This window comes from Saccopteryx leptura, chromosome 2, assembly GCF_036850995.1.
Source record: "Saccopteryx leptura isolate mSacLep1 chromosome 2, mSacLep1_pri_phased_curated, whole genome shotgun sequence".
In the NCBI taxonomy this organism is placed as follows: Eukaryota; Metazoa; Chordata; class Mammalia; order Chiroptera; family Emballonuridae; genus Saccopteryx; species Saccopteryx leptura.
The window spans coordinates 302469185-302487038 of NC_089504.1; positions in this window are offsets into that span (position 1 = coordinate 302469185).

A 17854-nucleotide genomic window follows, 5' to 3' on the forward strand; every position below is an offset into this window, starting at 1 on the left:
ATAACAAAGCTGAAAACTTCCTGTCTCCTAGCGACCTCGCAGCCGTGGTAACATTATAGTCTAGCACATTACTTTTATATTTGTGGTGATGCTTTGTAAACAAACTCACTGTGTTGCCAGCTGTACAGAAACATAGCGATATAGTTATGTACAGCACATACTACATATTTGATAGTGACAACAAACAACTATGTTACTGGTTTATGTATTTAATATGATACACACTTTTTATTGTTATTTTGGTGTATACTTTTCCTACTGAAATATAGAAACACCATATCCCTGACCATAGAATGAATTTTGCAAGATTTGCAGATGAGTAAATGAAAAGAATTCTATAAAGGTCATAAATGTTCACTAATGTCTAGATTCTGGAAAGCCCTCAGGACGCTGCCCTAACAACCTCTGTAAAAGGCCAAGATTCTTTTGCTTTTTGTAAAACCCTTTGCTGAGCTCTCTCTCCCTAGATTGTTCCAACAATAACCGAAAGCCTGTTTTGCTTCTGTAAAACTGCTTTGGCTAGCTGTTCACCTCCTCCCCTCTCTTGTTTAGGCCTATAAAAGCAAACCCCTAAGTTCATTTGGGGCCGCGAGTTCTTTAGGATGTGAATCCACTCGTGATCACTGGCATTAAATTAAAGACTTATTAATTTGGCTACTTAATTGTGTGGCAAAACGTTTGTTTCCTCGCTGTCCAGATATAACTTTGGGGGCTCGTCCAGTATCGTGTCCTCTGGACATATTTGGTTTTGCCACACACGGGCAGCTGGCCTCCTAGGCTTGACTGCTGGGAATGGAAACCTAGCAGGGGAGGCACCCCTGAGACATTCCAGGCCCATGCTGGTCTTTTCTGTCTGGCTCACAGTCAGCCGTGGAAAATCAGTATGTCCTTCCACCCATTTGGAATCATCTAGAAAGACTCCGGAAGAGAGTAGAGCAAACTTGCAGTTTACTCAATTTGTAACTTGCTTGTGGCTAGCCGTCTTGCACCTGTTGTGATCGAGGATCGGACGTGGCCACACTCACACAACGGGCTCTCTAGGGCCAAGAGCTTGGCGGAGAGTAAGTGTCCTCTCAGGGAAGACATTGCAGGGACTAAGTTAAGTCCCACCTCGGGCTTCCCGGGACACATCTATTTGTGCTGTCTGTTCTTGCCGAGATCTCATTCTTTGCTCTTGCTTTATTATTTTTTCACTGAAAACCCCTGAGGGAATGGTGTGTGAATGGGAATCTCTGGTGCCTACACCTGAGTTTATGCCGTCAGGCGAGTCCCTGAGTGGCTCCTGACAGGGCACCCCCTTCTCTTGTTCGTTACACTGTGTTGAAAAGTCAAGTGTAAATATAAATAGTGAATTGTCTGTTTTGTAGGTTCTCTTTGTTTGTCAGGAAAATCTCTGGTGCAATTTCAATTGGAAATTTCTGGCTTAAAACCAGAGGGCAAAAGTGTAGGGAAATTCGTAAACTCCATATGGTTTAGTGGCTGTTCGCCGGAAGCTAAGGGAAACATCTTTCATCTCCGGGTCTGACCTAGTCAGGGGTGTATACTGACTGGCCTATACTAAAGGAGAGTGGATATCCCAAGGTGGACTCAGCAGATGGTTGTCACTTTTGAAAAGCAACTCTGAAAAAAACTGTTCTAAAGCCCACAAATTATAAAAAATAGCAAAGCAAAATTCATAGAAATATTATATTTCTTAAAGCTAAAACTAACTAAAGACCTAAGAGAGTGCTGGAGGAATTCGGGGCTGCCACTCCCTTGCTACAGGCTCCCTTCCTCCTCTGCTTTGGCTCCGGGGAATCACCACCTCATACCTAGAGCCAGACCTGAGGAGAATACTTAAGGAATACTGCCCCCTCTAAACCCATTTTGCCCCTGAGGGAAGCCACCTTTCATGGTTTAAATCCATTTCTCCTCTAGTGACTTGTATAATTAGAAGGCGCAGAATCCTCCTTTTTCATATAAACCTCAGGGTCTAACAGGACTGTTAGAATCTGTACTGTACACACTTTGCCCCACTTGGGACTATTGTCAGCAGCTTCTGTTTACCTGTTCACTGCCGAAGAAAGGGAAAGAATCAAAACTGAGGTGAGAAAAGCTGCTATATTAGGAATAAATAGGTCTGAGGAGGATAACCAAGACTACCTCAAGAAGGTGTTTCCGGTTACCCGACCTGAGTAGGACCCTAACACCACAGCAAGATGGAAAACTCGGAACACTTTTCACCAGTTTATGTTACCCGGGGTCAGGGGAGCTTCTAAGAAACCCGTGAATTTGTCTAAGGTACCAGAAGTTATTCAAGATCCGCAGAAGGCTCCCAAGGCTTTCTTAGAAAGACTGCAGGAAGCCTACAGAATCTATACACCTCTAGAGCCAGAGGCATCAGAAAATGCTAGGGTGGTTAACTGAGCTTTCATGTTCCAGTCAGCTCCAGATATTAGGAGAAAGCTAATTAGAAAAAAAAAATTAGAAGGCTTCCCAGGGATAGTAATTTCCCAACTATTAGAGATAGCTCAGAAAGTTTACAATAATAGAGACACCTTAGAGAAGAAACAAACTGAGGAAATAACTAAGGTAGTTGTAGCTGTTTTAGAACACCAGAATAAAAAGAAAGAAAAGCTAAAAAGGGATTAACTACCCATATTAAAAGACTGTTAGAAGTTAGTACTGTATTCTTGTTCCTTGTCAATCCCAATGGAATACCCCTTTATTGCCTGTTCGGAAGCCAGGCACCTGAGACTATCGTCCAGTCCAGGACTTAAGAGAAGTAAATAAGTGGGTTGAGACAATACACCCCACTGTGTCTAACCCCTACACTCTTTTGAGCCTGTTGTTACTGGACTTGAAATTTTACACAGTCTTAGATTTAGAGGATGCTTTCTTCGGTATGCCCCTGGCCCCTGTAAGTCAGTCCATCTTTGCCTTCAAGTAAAGTGACCTTGAAGCAGGCATCTCGGGACAGCTAACCTGGACCAGATTACTGCAGGGTTTCAAGAATTCACCGAACCTCTTTGATGAGGCACTGCATCAGGACTTGCTTGCTTGCTGCCATGAACATCCAGAATGCATGCTGCTACAGTATGTAGATGATTTGCTTCTTGCTGTGGAAACAAAAGTAAGCTGCTGGACAGCCAATAAAGGTGTTTTACAAACACTGCAGACTCTGGGGTACTGAGTGTGGGCTAAAAGGGCACAATTCTGCACTTCCAAGGTGACCTATCTAGGCTACCACATTGAGGCAGGGAAGCATAGTCTCTCCTCCAGAGGCAATCCTTCAGATCCCAACCCCCACCACCAAGAGACAATTCCAAGGATTTCTCAGAGCAGTTGGATACTGCAGGTCATGGATCTCTAGATTTGCAGAGATAGCCAAGCCTTGGTACTCCTGCACAGCAGACACCCAAGCTTTAATTTGGACAGATAAGGAACAAGAGGCTTTCGAAATCCTCAAAAAGGATCCCACTAAGGCTCCTGCCCTGGCCATGTCCAGACATTACAAAGCCTTTCCAGCTCTTTGTTCATGAGAGCAAAGGAATCGCGAAAGGGGTCTTGACCCAGACGCTAGGGCCATGGCGCAGGCCTGTTGCTTATCTCTCCAAGAGACTAGATCCTGAGATCCTGTTGCATCTGGGTGGCCAAACTGTCTCAGAGCCAGAGCAGCCACTGCCATACTAATAAGAGAGGAAGATAAATTGACTACAGGGCAAGAACTGTTCTTAACAGCCTACCATGTAGTAGAGACTTTGCTTAAGGGGACTCCAGAAAGGTGGATGTCTAATGCTAGAATAACACATTATCAGGCTCTGCTCATTGATCAGCCTCGCATCAAGTTTGTCCAGACGCATGCCATCAATTCAGCAAGCCTAATACCTGATGAGGATGCTAGCATCCCCTTGCATGACTACTCGGAGGTACTAGACTCTTGTTCAAACTCCAAAGCCAGACCTCACTGATAAACCCCTAGCTAGTGTAGAAGAACAGCTATTCACAGATGGTAGCAGTTTTGTATTGGATGGGGTTCGACATGCGTGAGCAGCTGCAGTGACTCTTGATAAGGTCATCTGGGCCCAAGTCTTGCCCCACAGGACCTCGGCACAGCAGGCAGAACTTATTGCTCTATCAGGCATTGAAGCGGGCCAAGGGAAAGAAGGTCAACATTTATACTGACAGTAGGTAGGCTTTTGCTACTGCTCATGTTTATGCAGCAATCTAGAAAGAGAGAAGATTTCTGACAACTGCTAGTAAGGACATTGAAAACAAAGAAGAAATTTTAGCCTTACTAGAAGCCGTTTGCTTCCCAGAGACTGTAGCTCTCATTCACTGCCCAGGGCACCAGAAAGGCAAGAGGAAATCAGGTAGCTGATAAGAAGTAGCCCAAAACCAGTAGGGACTGAACCCTTGTTGCCAGAGGCTCCTTTTTATAACCAACTAGAAGAAGATTTTTCTAACAAGAAAGGAATGTCTAAAATTAAGGTAGGATAGTTAGAACTACCAGATAAGAAACTTTTCTTATATGAAGCAGTAGCATTATCAGCCAGCTACTCATCTAGGCCAGACTAAGCTAATAGAACTATTTAAGAAAAATTACTATTCGCCAGGCTTAGAATCTATTATAGAAAGCATAGTGTCCAAGTGTTTAGTCTGTACTCAAGTAAATGCTAAGCAAAGTAGAGAAGTTGTAAAAAAAAAATAGGGAAAGAGGAGCTTTCCTAGGAGAACATTAGCACAGAGATATAAGAATCTATTCATTTTTACTGACACCTTTTCAGGATGGGTAGAAGCTTTTCCTACTAGAAATGAGACCACAGTAACTGTTGTTAAGAAATTGCTGTATGAAATTATTCCCAGATTTAGCTTACCCATTAATATTGGGTCTGATAATAAGCCTGCATTTGTATCCAAGATCTCACAGCTAGTAGGAAAGGCACTCAATATTAATTAGAACTTACATTGTGCTTACAGGCTTCAGAGTTCAGATCATTCTTTCAACTTGTCCCGAGCTTGTCCCAAGCTCTGAAGTCTTACCTAAATTCATTTTAGAAACTGGTGAACGCTGGACTGACTTACTCTCCCTAGTTTTGCTACAAGCTAAAAACACCCCCTACTGGGAAAAATTCACCCCACATAGAATTGTATTAGGCAGGGCGATGCCCCTTTTCCCTAGGCTCTCTTGAAGACCCCCTCGGAAACAGAGAAGGTGCAGATGAATCCCACCAACTCCTGTAAGTTGACCCTGAAAAGGACGACATACCCTGCTCCAGCCACAAACCTGAAACTGACTGGTCTACACACAGCAGAAACTTGAGGACCATTGCCGCGTGGGACTCCTTTATAATTAAACTTTGGGAAGAGGGAGGGAGCTCAGGTTGGGGAAAGCCAGAGTGAGTCATCTTAAGATTTAATACATGTGCTGGTATGAGTCATAAAAAAGTGGGCTATAAGTCCTTTCACTAAGAAAGAGGCATATTTTTTAAAAAATTGCTTATTACTAACTTGTCACTGAAGGTTAAGATCTTTAAAATTGAGAGGTCTAATTTAAAAGTAATTGCATAGTTTTGATAATGAAAGCTATAAGGTACAGAGATACTTCTGAAAGAAAAATATGGGAGAAAGTAAGTTGTTAAATTTGAGGGTTTATGTAAGTTGCAGAAGGTTTGTGCAGGTTATAGGAGGTTTGTACAAAGGAAAAAAAAAGAAGAAAAACAGGTTTAGAGAACAGAATAAGCCTCTATTGTATATTCTAGTATCTGTTATGTCTCAAGTTTATTCACATAGAGGAAATAGTTTTACACAGTAGAAAAGGTTTAGATCTACTACTGTTCCTCCAACAGCGTGGTCTATGTGCAGCCCTAGGGGAGACATTGCTTTTATGCTAATAACTCTGGAACTATTAAGTAAAGTTTATCTTTAGTCAGGAAAAATACAGAAAAAAAAGAAGAAATAAATTTGAAGTCAGAAAACTGCTTTCAAAGAATGTTTAATTAGTCACCCTGGCTAACAACCCTATTGTCTGCGGCGATTGGTCCTCTTACTTTAATATTGTCTTGTACCATGTTTAATCAAATTTATAGCAAAGTGTGTTCAAGAAAAGGTAAACTTTATTAAATTAATAGCAATCAGAGTACAATATACAATTATCTAAGACAATAGCAATGAAACTGAATCAAGGATTTGATTAAAAATTAAGTAAAACCAGTAGGGAATGAAATGTAGAAACACCATATCCCTGACCATAGAATGAATTTTGCAAGATTTGCAAATGAGTAAATGAAAAGAGTTCTGTAAAGGCCATAAATGTTCACTAACGTCTACATCAGGGGTCCCCAAACTGCGGCCCCCTGAGGCCATTTATCCGGCCCCCGCCGCACTTCCAGAAGGGGCACCTCTTTCATTGGTGGTCAGTGAGAGGAGCATAGTTCCCATTGAAATACTGGTCAGTTTGTTGATTTAAATTTACTTGTTCTTTATTTTAAATATTGTATTTGTTCCCGTTTTTTTTTTTTTTTTTTTTTTTTTTACTTTAAAATAAGATATGTGCAGTGTGCATAGGGATTTGTTCATAGTTTTTTTTTATTTTTTTATTTTTTTTTTATTTTGTTTTTTTCATTTTTCTGAAGCTGGAAACGGGGAGAGACAGTCAGACAGACTCCCGCATGCGCCCGACCGGGATCCACCCGGCACGCCCACCATGGGGCGACGCTCTGCCCACCAGGGGGCGATGCTCTGCCCATCCTGGGCGTCGCCATATTGCGATCAGAGCCACTCTAGCGCCTGAGGCAGAGGCCACAGAGCCATCCCCAGCGCCTGGGCCATCTTTGCTCCAATGGAGCCTTGGCTGCGGGAGGGGAAGAGAGAGACAGAGAGGAAAGTGCGGCGGAGGGGTGGAGAAGCAAATGGGCGCTTCTCCTGTGTGCCCTGGCCGGGAATCGAACCCGGGTCCTCCGCACGCTAGGCCGACGCTCTACCGCTGAGCCAACCGGCCAGGGCTGTTCATAGTTTTTTTTATAGTCCGGCCCTCCAATGGTCTGAGGGACAGTGAACTGGCCCCCTGTGTAAAAAGTTTGGGGACCCCTGGTCTAGATTCTGGAAAGCCCTCAGGATGCTACCCTAACAACCTCTGTAAAAGGCCAAGATAACCGAGCACATTCTTTTGCTTTTTGTAAAACCCTTTGCTGAGCACTCTCTCCTTGGATTGTTCCAATCATAACCGAAAGCCTGTTTGGCTTCTGTAAAACTGCTTTGACTAGGTGTTCACCCCCACCCTCAGCTTCTTTAGGCCTATAAAAGCAAACCCCTAAATTCGTTTCGGGCCGCGAGTTCTTTAGGATGTGAATCCACTCATGGTCGCTGGCATTGAATTAAAGACTTTTTAATTTGGCTACTTAATTGTGTTGCAAAACGTTTGTTTCCTCGCTGTCCAGATATAGAGCTACTTATAAAAAATTTGTCATCTTTTGTTTTGTTGATGGTTTTCTTCACTGTGCAAGAATTTTTAGTTTGATCTAGTATTATTTGTTTACTTTTTCCTTTGTTTTCCTTGCCTGTGGAGACATCCAAAAAAATATTAATAGGAGTGATATCACAGAATTTACTGCCTATGTTTTCAGTCTTACATTTAAGTCTTTAATCATTTTTGTGTTTATTTTTGTATATGGTGTAAAAAACTTACCTAGTTTTATTTTCTTGCATGTATCTGTCCAAATTCCCTAACCCCATCCATCAACGTGACTGTCTTTACCCTATTGCATATTTTTGCCTCCTTTTGAAATACTAATTGACTATAAAGGCATGAGTTTATTTAGCGATTCTGTCCATTCCATTGGTCTACATATCTGTTTTCTTGCCCGTGCCATGCTGTTTAGACAATGTTCCAACAATGACACATTGTCAGAGTATACACATCATTAGGCAGAGCATGACTGTGTGTGAAATGCACTTAGATCAGTGCCTGGTAAATGTGAGCCTTCAATAAATGCTAGACAGCCCTGGCCGGTTGGCTCAGCGGTAGAACGTCGGCCTGGAGTGCGGGGGACCCGGGTTTGATTCCCGGCCAGGGCACATAGGAGAAGCGCTCATTTGCTTCTCCATCCCCCTCCCCTCCTTCCTCTCTGTCTCTCTCTTCCCCTCCTGCAGCCAAGGCTACATTGGAGCAAGGATGGCCCGGGCGCTGGGGATGGCTCCTTGGCCTCTGCCCCAGGCGCTAGAGTGGCTCTGGTCATGGCAGAGCGACCCCCTGGAGGGGCAGAGCATCGCCCCCTGGTGGGCAGAGCATCGCCCCTGGTGGGTGTGCCGGGTGGATCCCAGTCGGGCGCATGCGGGAGTCTGTCTGACTGTCTCTCCCCATTTCCAGCTTTAGAAAAATACAAAAATAAATAAATAAATAAATAAATAAATAAATAAATAAATAAATGCTAGACACTGTCACAAGTACACCAAAGAGAGGAATGTTGTACACTGAATACACTTTTTCTTTTACGAAGGTAACCTTACATTTGCCTACAGTTTAGAGTATGAATTATAAAGGATGAAGAAATTGAGATGAAAACCAAAAACTACTAAAATGAGAGTTCTCTAAACTATTAGAAAGGACTGTCAATGTGTAGGCAGGTTTTTTAAATTTTCTTTTTAGATGGGCTTGGCAAATTACCCAGCTTCACCCACACCACCAATGATTTTAGTTTGGGCATCACTAGATGGCAGTGTAAAATTCCCAATAATCTCTAAACAAATTAACTCTATTAGACATCCAGATATTTCAAAAAGGAAAAAGTCAGTCACAGAAAAACAAATACATGTGTTTTCACTTACTCTTGGAATCTGAAGAACAAAATAAATGAACAAACACAATTGAAACAAATTCATAGACATAGAGAATAGACTGATAGTTGCCAGAAAGGAAGGGGTTGGGCTCTGAGTGAAAAAGGAGAGGGGGTTGGCAGTTACAAAATAGTCACTGGGAGGTAAAGTACAGAACAGGGAATATAGTCGACAGCATTGCAATATCTACGTATGGTACTGAAAACATTTGGGGAACCATTTTGCAAAGTACATGATTGTCTAACTACTATGCCATATTCCTGGAATCAATGTAAAATACTATGGAATGTGAACTGTAGCTGAAAAATAATATTTAAAAAATATCTACAAAGAATTACATGAAAAATGCTTAGAAAATGTTATGATCCATGTCTCTATGTGATTAATGATAAATCCATTTAAAGGACAAGTAATATTATTGAAAGATGCAATTTGTAGAGCAAAATCTATTTACAGACTTGAAATATATATTTATACAGATTAGAATATGTAAATGTGATTTTGAAAAATGATTTTAGTTTATTTTTAATTCAGTCTGTGTTTTACTATATTTAGATAATAAAATTCCACCAGAATTACACATGACTTATGAATTCAAAATAAGTTTTTAGTAGCAGCTCTTGAAATGTGTGGGTGGGACAATGTTGATGAATGAGCCCTATAGCAGAAATAATGGCTTGCCTCACATTTCCTTCATAAGGGATATTTCAAATTTATCATATAAAGTAGGCTCCGGCAAACATGACAACGATCTAGGAGGAAGACTATAAAGGACATATTCCAAACAAAGAACAGAATTAAAATAGAATTAGAAAACATTCAGGCTTGGAGAGTATATGCTATGTAATCCAATTCATATTAATCAAATATTGAGAAAAAAAGTGACTTCCAAAGTTTTTGTAGGTCATTTCCACACTCAAAGATAACCAGTCACTAAGGTGATTCTGCAATTCTGCATAGTGTGTTCAGCATATGAAGATCGTTACCAACTTCTTAAGAGAAGAAAGGCAACAGTTCAGACCTTCTGTTTCCTAGCAGTATTTGTTATTCCAGCTGCCCATGGTTCAGTCTGACTTCTAATACTTGTTAAATAATTAGATTGAAATGTTATATTGTGTATTTCTTGACTGAGAATGCAACTAACCTTTGTGCTATTTGAGACTAAACCACCATTGTTTCTTTTTTTGTACCAAATGGCAAAATATAAGATCTCCCTTTCTCTTTCTGAATCAAATGAAAAATAGAAATTTCCTGAAGTAAAACTTTTTTCTAAAACCATAAGCAAAATAATAAAATATGGCCTAAATTAAAGGAATAACAAAAACATTTCAGAAACCCATTTTCAATTGTAGTTTTTGTAGCAAGTGTTCTCAGGGTTGTTCAGCAATTCTGTATGCTAGGGTCTACCTTGTTATAATTCTTTCTGGTTGTTAAATGTAATTACAACATTTTATTTTATGTATACTGAGAAATTTACACACTATGTAAAACAAGTGTCTTATAATGTTCCTTCCAAAATAATAGCGATACCAGATATGGGGTGCAGAAGATCTCTTGCAACATTTTTTTTTTTTTGTAAATCTAAATCTGCACTAAAATAAAAAGTTAAAAAGAAACTGTAGTGCTTTTATCTTCCCTTCAGCAGAATTTGAAGGGAATCAGAAATCTGGTGTGAGCAGCACTCCTGACTGCCGCTATAAAGACATAAAGACCAGCTTAGTTCTCACCATAAACTGAAATATTCAAGATCTCCTCTTCTAAATTGATTTTCAAGCCTCTCAAAGGAACTCTTTGTGCTCATTACACTGTTAACTCAGTAACAGTGATCTAAAATGTCTCATTTGCAGCGGGCATCTGACAAGTCAATTAGAGCCACTGGGTATGACCACACACTCTCAGAAGACCCAGTGCCTAGGGACAGGACTGCTCCATGGCTAGGTGACCTAGGGTGGTGTCACCTTGCATTTCTTTAATTACCTGTGCTCAAGGTCAGGGTAGAGTAGTGTTTATTCTCAAATTCACCTTGTTAGCCACTTACATATTTTCTGGGAGAAGCCCAGTCCATGAGCCGAGAGCGTTATCTCTGCACCTTAGGAAGTGATGACTTGGCAGAGCCAGCCCCAAATTGCACTGACCTTATTGGCAGCCAGGTCACATCCTATAGAGATAGTCAATTGGCTGCCCAGCTTACACTTAGGGTTTTTTTCTTTCTTTTTTTAAGCACTAGAGATTAACAAGACTTTTCCCCTGTCTCACTAAATGTCTGTATTTCTATTTTGTGACTTCATACACTGACCTCTATTTCTTGGCCCATTTATTTTTGGATTTGCAATATTTCCCTTTCTACATTCACTCTTCTCTTTGAAAATCCTTACTTTGTCTTCAGAGGAAAAAAAAATAATGAACTGATTTTAAGATGTTGAGGACCCCAAAAAGCTCTGACATTTTCTGTTTTAGAAGTGATTGCAAATCAAAGTCATATTGAAGAAGATGTAATTGAAAAAGTGTCCCTAAAATGTGCATTTGAGACTTAGGGGCAGCTATGGTGTAATTATGATGATGATAAAATAATTGTTTCTTTTCTTCCAGTATTTTCAGGGGGAGGCAGGATTCTGTACTTCGTTCAGAAAGTCAAGGTAGATTTGCCATGAGGAACAGCCTCTAAAAGGAAAGTACTCGTTTCTCCAGGAGAGAATCATTTTGGAAAGAGATTTTATAGCAAAGATGTTAAAGTGGCAACAAACTTAAGGCATCTAACTTCTAAGTCGCCATGATCTACTGGGAGACTGAGTCTCTTTTTTGGAAATGTGGGGCTCACACTCCTTCACTAGCCCAGACATGCTAGTTTGCTTCTCTGTTTAATGTATCATTAAAATCATCATCACCATGACAAAGCATGCATTTGCTCACATGGCTCAGGATCACCTTCTGAGCAGCTTACAAAGCTACATCCACACACCTACTTAGGCAGATCTTCTTGCAGTCAATACTGCCCAAGATGGAAAATTAAACAGATGCATCCAGTGCCTGGTTGGTACAAAGGTCTTACTCATCTATTTGCCAGTGTACTCAGCACAATATCCTGTTTATAGGTGCTTTGGACATATTTGTTGCATTGTGTTAAATTATAAGGAGAAGAGGCAGACGCAGGCAAAGTGAGTAGCATGCCAAATCCCTCAATTCCCCAAATTCACATACTGCCAACAACAAACTGTAAGTTAGGGCTGCCATAGATATAATTCAACTTCTTTTTAAATTGCTAAGTTAGTGCTTGTAAGTTTAACACTCCAGTCATATTGCAGTCAGGGAGCTAAGCACCGGGTTGGAAAATTAGAGCGGTCTTGCCTTGTGCTCATCCTGGCGTTACTGTTTGGAAGCAGGAACCCCAGGCAAGATCATCGTGGCTGTCAGCCTCATTTTCCTTACTTAGGTGGGAAGGGGGAAAGGAGGAGCAAACACCAACATTTCTTTTAAAAAAATAGTAATCACTCAAAAGAAAATAGAAATTTTACAAAGACCCATATTTAACTCTTTGATGACTTTCTGTCATTACCAACCATGCTAATAAATGACAAAAAAACCACCACCAACAACAACAACAATCCAGTTTTCAAAAGCGATACAGAAGTTCTTCATTTGGAAGCATCAGCGTCTGATCCTTGGAGAGGACATATGTAATTGCCCATATGTTAGTATATGTGCTGCCGAAGTGAGCACTAATTGTCCACATTTTAGGTAACACATCTGGCCAGGATCATATGAAAACAATCTTAGGAGCTCACTCTGGATTGCCTGGACTAAACAGTTGGGTGCTGGCTGACTTCTCTTTTCCCAGACAAAAGGAAGGGCAGCACCAAGCGAGACTCTGCGTAAGCATGAGCACCAAAATTCCCCAGCTGCCCAAGGTCTTTGACATCAGGCCGTTAGTAATCTCAGAACACACTTGTAGATATCTGACATTCAAAATCCAGACTGTCTAAGGCCAAAAGGCTCATGCCACCATGAAGGAAATTATTTTCTCATACATACAAATGAAGATCCCTACCTGTCCCTCTACTGGGATGAAACCCACACTCTGTGATACAGACTTCCTGACCTGGCATGCCTCTCTAGAGAGAAAAGGGGAGATGAGAAGACTTTCCGTATCTCTCATTTGTTGACCCTGGTGTTGTGAGTACTTTCTTTTCCGTATAATTTGTGTTCTTTAATCCATGTGATATGATATTTTGGAAATCACTGAGCCCTTATTCCACCAGTAGAAATCTATATGGGATCACTGGACACAATAATACCATAGGAAGAAGAGTATGAACTTTGCACTTAAAATCTATAGGTCCTTTGATTAATGTTCTATGAGTCTCAGTTACCTCCACTCCGAATGAGATTGATAACCACCTCATTGAGATATAGATATTAAATAAACTGGTAAATAGAAAGCAGTTAGCACATGCTCTGGCACAAAGTATGGACTTAATATTTGAGTACCTGTCCATGACTTTCCCAAGCTCTTCCACTGTTTCCCATCATACATGCCTTTTAGTTCTAAAATTTATAGAAATTGTGAAAATAAGTGCGAGAACATTGAAGATTTATCAAATCAAGGGCTGGGGGTGGAAAGGAGCAAGGCAAGGAAGCATTCCATAGAGAAGAACAGCTTCAGAACCAGGATGTGAGATTTCTGGGAAACTTTTTATTTCTGACTTCAGGTGTGCTTGGAAATCACCATCTCCTACAGGCCAAAACAAAGGGCATTTGCAGATAATTTTTTTAACTCTTTATTTATCCCAAAGTAAAGTTGGATATTGAGTTCTTTACTTCCTCCAGTGCCTGAGAGGTCTGCCTGGAATTCAAGACACCAACAGGTGCCAAATGACACCGTATTTCACAACAGCAAGGTCATTGCTTTTGGAAAGTATCACTATTATGTCTATAAACCTTCCTGCAACCTATCTTAAGTGGTAACAGTTCCCAAACAAGCTGTGCTGTCCAGAGGCTGCCACACTATGCTTTTATTTATGACCATAGCATTTATATTGGGCAATGACAACAGCAGCACCATAATCACTCTGGAATTCAACTTGGAAAGACTCGTAACTCTTTAATGGGTACAATAGCTTTCAAGCTGTCAGAACAAAAGAGGGATTGTTTATAAAAGCAGCATCTTAACAGGATAAAGAAACAAATGGAGTCCTGTATATAGCAGAATGAGACAATGAAGCCACCATTAATACCAACTACAATGTTTTCTAAGCATGAAAAAAAAGACATCTCCAATTTTTTCTGTTCCTCTTTTTTAAGTCAGTCTGACCATTTGACTTAAAATACACAGTAATAAAAACATGTTCAAGATTAGAAGTGTAGTTAGGTTGGACTAAATACCAGTTCAAAAGGCAAGTCATTCTATTATTATTGGTATTTGTATTCAAAGCTGCACAGATTTTTTCATTTTTAATTATATTAACTCTGATCATGTACACTCTAGTTCATAAATAATAAATTCCTGTTTAAGTGTTTTTATTCCAGGGGATTTTTATGATGAGTGCAGCTGAATGCTAAAAATCATCTTCCAAAATAAAGAGACCAAATTGTTTATCAAAGTTGGAGAAAAATAAATTGTATCTTTCTCCTGGAGCCAGTCTCATATGAAAGAAGATGATATTGAAAATTATATCTTGAATGTGTGTGGTGAAATTTGTAGTTTGTTAACCACGTTCACATACTGCAATTGGGAGTTGCAGGTACAACAGGTATATGTGCACGTATACTTGTTTTAGGAGCCTCTTTAGTCCCAGATGTCTCATTCTTTGACTGTGTCAAGAGACATGAAATTGCCATCTAATTCTTTATAGCAAAGTGGGAAAGGCACTGAATTTGGATGCAGAAGTCCATTTTTATCATTTATCACTTGTAACTTATCACAAGGAAGATTACTCTATCTCTTTGAAATTATTTTCTCATTTCTAAAATGGAATTATTTGAACTTGATACTTGATAAGAACCCTTTCAGTTCTAACACTCTGTGATTATATATATTTTTTAGTTCACTTCTAAATTTTCTACATTTATACCAGGAATCAAGGCAGTCAAATAGCAAAAGTATTTCAAGATGCAGGTTCAAGAGTATAGTCAATAGCTATGAGAAAGTCTCTAAACTATCAGAAGCACATCGAGAATTCAGAGGTGTGAATTAAACCAAGGTGGAGCTCACAGCACCAGAGACTTAAAAAGAACAGATCTGGCTAGGAGCAGAGCACTGATTTTTTACCATTTATCTGAAAGTACTGCATACTATCACATGCAGTGAATGCCTAAACACACCTTATGACAAGAAGCCCAGGGAACTACCCTCTAAATACTTAACACTAGCTACCCCATCCAGAAGAAGCCCTTCTATAAGAGACTAGAAACACCAATAAGGACTTTATTTGCCTACCTATAATTTATGAAGGGTGGAAAGATTACATATATATTGCTGTATCATTTCATAGTGGCAAGCCTGTGGAAGATCCACAGGCAAGTATATAATGTGAAGGATTTCATAGAAAATTGAAAGAAAGTAGGGAGAAAAGATCTGTGTTTGCATTGATAATGTTCATTGAAATGGCACCAAGGAAAGGTTCACCGATGTTGTAGAGAAAGTTACTTACAGGAAAAAGTTTGTAGAATCAAAGACACATGGCAATAGTGATTAAAAACCTTGACTGAGGTGTCATGCCTATCTTACGCATAAATCTAGCTCTGGAAAGAGTAGTCAGTGGTCAACAGAATTTGAAGTCTTGATTTTCTTGAGGGGAAAAAAAGCAGCGTTTTTTTGTTGTTATTCAACACAAACTTCCCTATAGTTCCCTTATTCTAGTGAAACAAATTTAGAGTCTGAGTTCAAAGAAAAGTAGATTAGTTTTTTTTTTAATTCCTAGTTCCAGTGGTCACAGAATATCAATGAAAAAGAGAACAGACAGAACATGTCTCTAGCCTTTGACACTGATGTTTTAAATGACATGATTGTATTGAAGGCAGAAGCATATTTTTCTATGTTACTAATTTTGATCCTAAAAGGTATAATCAGTTTTGATAATTAATCATTCACCTTTTTCACAAAATTATTAGAATTAGAAGAGACCTTAAAGATTTTTTTCCCCCAACAAACTCATTTCACATTAGATTAGAGCAGGGGTCCCCAAACTTTTTACACAGGGGGCCAGTTCACTGTCCCTCAGACCGTTGGAGGGCCGTACTATAAAAAAAACTATGAACAAATCCCTAAGCACACTGCATATATCTTATTTTAAAGTAAAAAAACAAAACGGGAACAAATACAATATTTAAAATAAAGAACAAGTAAATTTAAATCAACAAACTGACCAGTATTTCAATGGGAACTATGCTCCTCTCACTGACCACCAATGAAAGAGGTGCCCCTTCCGGAAGTGCAGCGGGCCGGATAAATGGCCTCAGGGGGCTGCATGCGGCCCGCAGGCCATAGTTTGGGGACCCCTGGATTAGAGGAACCTGAGCACTGGCAGACGAAGAGAACTGGTGCCCTGGGTTTGACCAGGTGAGAGCAAAGTTGCTTCTGAGACCAGAACCTTTTATTCTGAATCCAGTTAAGCTGCAGTGTACTCTTTAAAACATTTCCCAAAAACACTTTTAGTGTTTCTCCCCTCCACTTCTCCTCCTATTTCCGTTATCTTCTTCTTTCCACCTTTCATTCATCTTCGCATTATTGTTTATAGTTTAAAAGTCCTAGTGAATTCTCATTACCACAATTCACAATATTTCACTAAAGGCTGCACTTTCTTTTAAAGTAAAATCTATTCTATTCTTCCATCTTCAATTATTTTGAGAAATTAATTAATGGCAGATTTTAAATATTTTTATGAGAAATTGCTGTGATTAAGAAAAGGATGGTATGATACCCTGTCATGGAGGTTTAGAACGTTCCAACTAAAAAAATCAATGGCGTGAAGATCAAAAATAGATCTGAAAAAATTACAGCAATAGCAACTCTTGGAACAGGTGAAATTAATCATCTGGGAAGAGAGACTGGGGAGAGTGTCTCTGCAATGGGGCCGCTGAGCTCAGGATGTTGACCCCTGGGTGTTGCAGCTCTCTTGGGCTACTGGGAATAATTTCTGGAAATAATGTTAACACAATTCCCACTGCTGCATGAAGAGTCCTAGGGGGCAGGCTCTGATTCTGGACAGCATTTGGTGTGACCAACATAAAATATTGTATTATTGGAGACTAATGTCATCTACAAATTTTAGTTGTCTTAATTCTAGTCTGCAGCTGTTATGCAAAGCTAAAAATAATGTAACTGTCACCCTCAAAATGTATTTTTAAAGGACTGTCTATACACATGACACTGGTGAATGCTCTACAGACAGAGGTAATTTAAAGGGTCCCAATTTAAAGTGAATGACTATTCGTGATATCTCTTCAGGCATGATTATCACCATAAAGTTCCTCTTCCATTCATTTATCCTGGAAATTCCACATAAAGAGTGCAACAGATGAAATCAGAGGCAATTATAGTAATTATTGTTTGACAACAATCATGCTATTCAATAATGATAAGCGAACATATTACAAGAAAAAATAAATTGGTTATTTTTAAATGAAATAAATAAATAAATTAATAGAATACAGTGAATGACTAGGTTCTATTGTGCTGCTGGTGAAATTTGATAAGATCTTAATTCTCTCGAGATAAGGACCCATACCCTGAAGGGGAACTAAAGTCTCTGAGCATTCACAGAGCTCTGTATTAGGTGTAATACCTCATATAATTTACAATATATTTGCTATGAAAATTCTGGCTTCAATTGAAGGTATTCCTGCTCTAGGGGTCTCAAAACATAATAAATCTCTTCATTTCTTTCTTTCAAAATGATAGGGTTATTTAGAAATAAATATGAGGTAGAGAAAAAGAAATAAAAAAAGTATAAATTACCATTGTAATGGTTTTTTTCTTTTGTAAGGTACTTATCTACAGCCTTAGATAATTGTCACAGCAAAGTATAGAAGTATCCTTTGATGA